This window comes from Mus caroli, chromosome 16, assembly GCF_900094665.2.
Source record: "Mus caroli chromosome 16, CAROLI_EIJ_v1.1, whole genome shotgun sequence".
Taxonomy (NCBI): Eukaryota; Metazoa; Chordata; class Mammalia; order Rodentia; family Muridae; genus Mus; species Mus caroli.
In genome coordinates, this window is record NC_034585.1 from 85,094,335 (window position 1) to 85,101,895 (window position 7,561).

Consider the following 7,561-nt stretch of genomic DNA (forward strand, 5'->3'; position numbering starts at 1 on the left):
CACACACACACACACACACCTTCAGTAATCAATCCAACAAACTGGTTTCATTTCTTCTAACTGTTGCAACGTGACAAGTAAGAAAACTTGGCAGGGAGGTTGGAGCTGTCACTTAGGGTCCTGTCTGAAGGACAATTAGGAGCACGTGTCTCCTTTGCCTTTTATTGTGTGTCCATCCCACCAGCAAACCATAAACAAAACCAGAGTGAGCCATGGAGGGACACCTCCAAACCCACGCAACCCGACCGTCTGTGTATACTCCAGCATGAGCATGCATCCCCACTCGTGGCAGGAATGGTTTGAGAAGAGCCAGAAGCCTGATGCTGGGAGTTCAGTTTGTAGAACTGTACGATACTGTGAAATGCCACTGCGGCCCGAGGACAGCTAGGGTATATTGGGTGAGACGGAGAACTGTCCATAACGCAGTACAGAAAATGCAGCCAGCTGCCTTTTCTAATTGTCTGTAAATAAAACACATGGGCAACTGTGGAAGGATGCTCACCCAATACTCTTAGTGGTCGTGTCTAGCTTCTTGAGGTTCATATTATTCTATCTCCATTACATTTGCATGTTGCTTGCTTATCAGACAGGATCTCCTGCATCCCAGGTACCCTCCAACTCTCTGCTTGGTGAAGAGTAACCTGGACTTCTGGTCCTCCTTTCTATGTTTCCTAATGTTAGAGTACAGGCACGCACCAGCATGCTGGGCTTATGCTGTGCTGGGCATTGAACCCAGGACTCGTGTAAAATGAGAACTCCTGGGGTAGAGTAGACCTGGATCCTCACTCTGATTTGGGCACTGTAGTGATCTGTATATGCTTGGCCTGTGGGAAGTGGCACCATTAGGAGGTGTGGCCTTGTTGAAATGGATGTGGTCTTGTTGGAGGAAGTGTGTCACAATATAGGCGGGCTTTGAGGGTTCCTAGTTCAAGACCCTCCTCCTGGAAGCCTGTAGATGATAACCTCCTTTTTTGCATGCTTTTGGATCAAGATGTATCTCTCAGCTCCTCCAGCACCATGTCTGCCTAGGTGCTGCCTGGATGCTGCCATGTTCCTGCCATAATGATAATGGGCTGAACCTCTGAATCTGTAAGCCAGCCCCAACTAAATGTTGTCTTTCATAAGAGTTGCCTTGGTCATGGTGTCTCTTCACAGCAATGGAAACCTGTACTAAGACAGGTACAGCTAAGGACATTTCTTGGGTAATTTATAAGAGTTGTAAGATCATTTTTACCAGGAAGCCCAAGGTTAGCGACAGCACATGTCTATACCTGAGATCAGTATAATTTACAGTGTGAAAACACACTGTAACAGCCATTCTTGGTTGCTACCTTGACTACATCCAGAATTAACTAAAACCCAAGTACACTTGTGAGCGACTTTTTTTTTTCCTCAGTTAAATCGTGTGAGGTGGGAAGAACCACTTTTAATCCAGATCTCTTGAGGTGGGAAAATCCACCTCTAATCTGGGCCATGCCTTCTGTTGGCAGCCTACATAGAGACATGGAAGAAGTAACTTGCTCTCTGCCTGCTTGCCCTCACTCTTGATGGCAAGTCCATCCATTCGTTGGCATGAGGGCTACTTCTGTGGGATTCTGGTGCATACTGAAGACCAGCTAAGACATCCAGCTTTGTGCACTGAACAATTACTGGATCCTTGGATCTTCTGATGGCAGACAGTCATTGTTAGGACTGGCTGGACCATCGCTCGTGAGCCATTATAATCATGTGGGTGTGTGACACACACACACATATACATACATACATATATTTGTTCTATATCAGTTCTGTTCACTAGAGAACCCTGACTCCTATACAGAGCTCTCCCAGTTTCTCTTACATCACTGGTCAAAGCTAAACATATTTCCCAGGTTGGCTGATGTCTACCTTCAGCAAATGTTTAGGAAACAGTTTGTCATCGACGACAAATTTCTTGTCTTATTTATTATGTTGGGTTTGCTTCATATGACCCCGATCAGACATAAAGCAAAACGACTACTCTCTACTAGACAGAGTCGCCGTGCTGCTGAGCCTGCCGACTAAGCCAGCCTTCCTTCCTTAGAGCCAGCACCACGGCAAAGCTTTTTCCATCCAGTCCGTTTGATGCTCAGAGCTGTTGAGGCACCCTCTCTGTTCCTTCCTGAGTAGAACGCATCCCACAGCCCAAAGGAGAGTCTTTTATCACCTGAGCTCAGCCGTCTCCAAACTCCACTGGCTGAGAAAGCGTTTGTTCAAAGGTGTTCCCACTGAGAGGCAGAGGAGAGTAAAAAACAGGTGGATGGCAGGGTCCGGGTATGTCTGTCATGTGGCTTAATTGTGTGAAGTTTCCTCTTCCACTTGTGTCATGATTTGGTCAATAAACTTTATAGTCCACAGAGCAGGAGGAGCCTTGCAGGGGAGCCTTGTTCTTGGGGATGAAGACTTGCACCTCTTGTTACATGTGAACCTCATCAGGACTTTTCCTGAGAGAATTCTGAATCTGTTTTTTTAATATAGACAAGGACACGGGCATTTCAGACTGGTGTCTGGGTGAAACATTTTGAATATGCTTTTAACTGCTCATTAGAAACAGTTCAATCGAAATGTTTATGTCAGAGAGGGGAAAAATGAATGTGAATGAGACATCCTTACTGAGGAGAAATAAACAAACCAGGCAAAATCTCCTCATTCATAGACCATCCCCCAACCCGACACTGGCTCTCTGAAGAGCCACATCAGGACCAGATTCTCCTAAGCAGAGAGAGAGAGAGAGAGAGAGAGAGAGAGAGAGAGAGAGAGAGAGAGCACCGCTGTTGCCTTGGAGACAGTGCCCAGCAGGTTGGCATCACGAGACTTTGCAGGTCCTGCTCCAGGGCTGGCAGCCAATGCTGACTAATTCAGTGTGACTTGGTTATGGCTTTGTTGGAGACACAACGATGGAGGGGAGAGGACAGGGGAACGGGAGCACGTGAAATGACAAGCATCGAGATCACTCTCTTTAACAAAGCAAGTCACGACAAGAGAAATTCCCAACATGTTTTGACAATCGCGATGGTGGATGAAATGTTGGGGGCCAGAGACGCCGGGGAGACAAAGCACTCACGTGCGCACGTTTGATTTCTATTCAGAATTCCATGAGCCGATTCAAAAATATCTTCAAGACCAGCATGCCACCTGCCAGCCAGCTCCGACTGTCAGGCAGCACAGTGTGGGCGGCACTTCTATTCCAAACCTCTTTTCTGGTCTCCTGTTCTAATAGGCAGGATATGATCAATGTCCACCAGGACAGAAGCCTTGCTGGGGACCCCCACTTCCCCAGGGACGGCTTCTGCTCCAAATCAGTATCAGTTGAGCGTCTCTTATCGGAAATGCTTGGGGAAAGAACTGATATTTCAAATATGTTTAGATTTTTTTTTTGAAATATTTGCTTAATAAAATGAGAAGCCTGGAGGATGGCAGCAGAGACCGAACAGGAAATCAATACCACTTCACGCGGTAATCTTAGCCCTCCGGCGACTAGCACGGGAGACTGGCTGATGGGGTTACGGTCATGGGGTTACGTCATAACTCAGGAAGTTTTGTGTTTCAGAACTTAGTTCTGTTTTGTTTTTGTTTGTTTGTTTGTTTTGTTTTGAGATGAATAACTAAACCTTCACTTCATTAAAACAAATATGGCGGGGCCAGAGAGACGCCACGCAGGTAAAGGCGCTTGCCGGCAAGCCTGACCACCAGAATTTGACTCCTGGGACCCACGTGAAGAGAATTGACTCCTACGAATTGTCCTCTGACATCCACGAGTGCCCTAGCACACACCCCCTACACACACATACAATAATTATATGTAATAAAAAATTAACATAACATTTTTATACTTTTTAAAAATGAATTTGAAAAGGAACTTTGCAGGTAATTTGAATCCAACCCCACAGTTAAGGACCCCGGGGCAAGGAGACAAGAGGCCACGAGTATGAACTGCACCGTCTGTTAGAGCCAGGGCAGGACCCAGACCACAGAGCTCCAGGGTCCTCTGCCTCGTGGGACCTCACAGAACCAGTTTTGCCTCTGCTTAAATGTTGAGCATAATTTAGTCCAAATGTGTGTTTCAGCAAATGGCAGCATAAGGCACAGTTCTTTCTCGGTACCCACAGGGTCCCTGCTGCAAAGTGGTATTATATTTTGCACATGACACCTGCTCATAGTTTATGTCACCTCTCAATTACTTTTGATCCCCAACACCATGTTTGCTATGCAAATGCTGTTGCGTGCTGTTATTTAGGGCCTAACAATGAAAAGGAATCTGCAGATATTCGGTGCAGATAACTCTTTTTTTCAATTATTTGTGGAGAGTGGGCAGTGGGAGCAGGGGATGTGAGATGGTGGAGGCCAGAGTTCAACCTTGGGTGTTGCCGTCTTTCTTGGTTTTATGTTAGGATGGAGTCTCTCACCGGGACCTGAGGCTCACCAGTTAGATGGGCTGGCCACCAAATCCCAGAGCAAGCGCCTCTTGCCTACCTCCGCAGAGCTGAGATTACAGGCACTCGCAAGCATGAGCGGCTCTTGATATGGGTCTGGGGATCGAACTCAGACCCTCATGCTTGCAAGGCAAGCACTTTACCAGCTGCGCTCTCTCTCCCCAGCACCTCCCATATTTTATTCAGTTCCTGGCTGTGGAAGCTGTAGAGGGGGTCAGCTCGAATCACCTTAATCCATTTGCATTTTGGAAAATGGACTAGCAGGAGGTGCTTTCGATACCTTATTCCATTGAAGGTATCACTGCTCCTACCGCCTTCCAAAGAAACTGGTGGTGCAGAGACAAATGGGGGTGGGGGTGGGGATGACTCTTTTTTTTTTTAAGAGTATATTTATTTTTCTTTAAGATTTTTTTCCTTTTTATCTTTCTTTTTTATTGGATATTTTATTTACATTTCAAATGTTTTCCCCTTTACAGGTCTCCCCTTCGGAAACCCCCTATCCCCTGCCCCCTCCTCCTGCCTCCCACCCACCCACCCACTCTCGTCTTCCCACCCTAGCATTCCCCTACACTGGGGCATCGAACACCCTCAGGCACAAGGACTTCTCCGTGAGCTTCGTGAGAAAAATCTTATGAATCAGGCATTTTAATGGGGTGATTGATAAGTAGTCTATCTCCCCCAAAAGTCTGACACCTCTCCGCTTGCAATTCCAAAAGGAGCTGGCAGACACAGGTATGAGGGAGTCAGCATTCAGGGAGGGGCTTAGTCATGAACCTGAGTGAAAGAGAAACCACCATTAAGTTCCCAAGTCTCGGAGGCTGCTTGCAAGAGCGTAGGCGGAAACAATTTTAGCGATGAGCTGAAAAACTGTTAGTAATCTGACGGGGGTGGGGGTGGGGCTGGGGGTGCAGAGGAGCTGGGGACCCATGACTGCACTGTCTAACTGGGACCCTTCTGCTGTTCCAGGTTAGCTACAAGGGACTCCAGCAGCCACTCAGCTTGTCCCTGTGCTAGTGAGCAGCTAGACACGGTGAATATTTATGTGGTGAAATGCGGCCCCTTGTGGCCCGATTCAGGAAGAAGAAGGAAAAAAAAAATCGAGCTCTGCCTAAGTGATGCCAACCTACTTGGAAGAGGTACAATGAACGGGCAGCCCCCAGCTCACTTGCCACACTCCTGATGGCGACCAGAGCCTGAGGGAGCACAAGTTCCGGTTGTGAATTGCAAGGGAGGCCCGGAGTCTGTGCTTCTGAGACCTCTCCCACAGAGATCTCCACCCTGAGTGGTTCCAGAACTCTAAGGGGAAGTCACTGCTATGTGGGGTATCCCGGCACAGCCCCACTAGGGCCTCGCCACTCTGGGGGTGGCTTACTCCAGGAACGTATTCCCACTAGGCTCCTGTCCTCCCGACCCAGGCTAGGCTGTGGGATAGCATAGCTATTAGACAATGCAGAGAGCCTGGGGCCACTTATCCTGCAAACCTGAGACCCCTGCTCTGATCATCCTTTCCAGAGAGCACAGCCCATCCCGACACGGAGAGCCTTCCCTCAGGTTGGCATGTGTCTCATGTGTTCATGTTCATACAGGAACGAGGCTGTTGCTGGCTCTCCCGGCACTGGGTCAGCGGGGTACAGTAGGCGCTCTCTGATCTATTCACCTCTATCTGCAGCCGCTGGTGCTGCCTGTCTGCCAGACTGGCTGCTCACACTTGACACACACAGTGAGCACCCGCTGTGACCACAGTCCTGTCTCAAGTAGTCACGCTTTCACCGTCGATCCTGAAAATTCATTGTATTTGGTTAGAGAGGAAAAAAAAAGTTTTTAATACAAAGTATTTTTAGCCGTGTGGGAGGAGAAAGATGGAACAGACACAACAGTAGAATGATCCAGGTGGGTAATTACACATGTAAATGAGTTAAGTTTGGTAATCCCCATTCCTATTTACATAGTTGATGTTTTATGCTAAGCTCTGCACTACCACTTCATCTAGGGGTAGTTCTTTTTATTTTTATATGCTAATTCTAGAATTTTAGACACAACCGCTTTTCTCAGCTCAGCTTTGGCCGGTGGTGCCACTTACACTTGAAACTCATGAGCAAGTAAGTGAATGGGACAAACCTGCTCTTCTCATTTAAAAACCATTATTCATGGCCTCCACTCAGTGTCCAGGGGCCACCACTTTGGGTTCTCAAGCCAGTCGGGGGACATTTTAGTCTTGAAGGAACAGTTCCCCCGAGGCTAGAACACAAAATCAATCAAGGGAGTGAAGCAAGGAGGGAACAAAGCTGATGTGAGACATAGCGTGCCTGATGAGGGACTCCTCAGCCAGCCAGACACAGATGCAAAGCACAGGGCAGGATCAACACGGTGACCGGCAAGGGCCCGAGGGTAAGGGACACTTTTACTTTCATCCATGCCCAAAGACCTAAGTTGGATCTTTGGGGCTCACAGTAGAAGAACAAGTTCCTGAAAGCTGGCCATGGATCTTCTCTCTCTCTCTCTCTCTCTCTCTCTCTCTCTCTCTCTCTCTCTCTCTCTCTCTCTCTCTCTCTCTCTCNCNCACACACACACACACACACACACACACACACACACACACACACACACGTAAAAGTTGGCTGCAGCATCCCACACCTGTAACTCCAGAGCTGGAGGTGAAAGGGTCAGCTCAGGAACTTTGGGAAGGTCACAGAACACTTGCACCCACCCCCACCCTCACCCCTGCCCCCCCCAGAAGGGAGAGGCTAATTAGCATTCCTCAAACCACAGTGGGGGAACCGACCTGCGGGTGGGGACCCGGACCATTGCCTACCTTCAGACAAAGGAAGTCCTTGCCACCTCATTCCCTAAAGACCAATCAGTTTTAAAAGTCACACTGTTCTGGCCAACCACATTGTGCCTAATGGCAGCAGCCCTGAGAACTGTATAAAGGCTCACTGGATGGACTGCACATGGTCACTCTCTCCCCATGTCCAGGGTGACCCCAGCATGGTTGCTTTTGCATCGATTCCTGCTCCACGTTGCTCACACAGGGGTCTTGGGTAAGTTAAGGCTTGTCAGTCTTACAGAGGCAGAGACAGAAGAATCCCTGGGGTCACTGGCCACTTAGT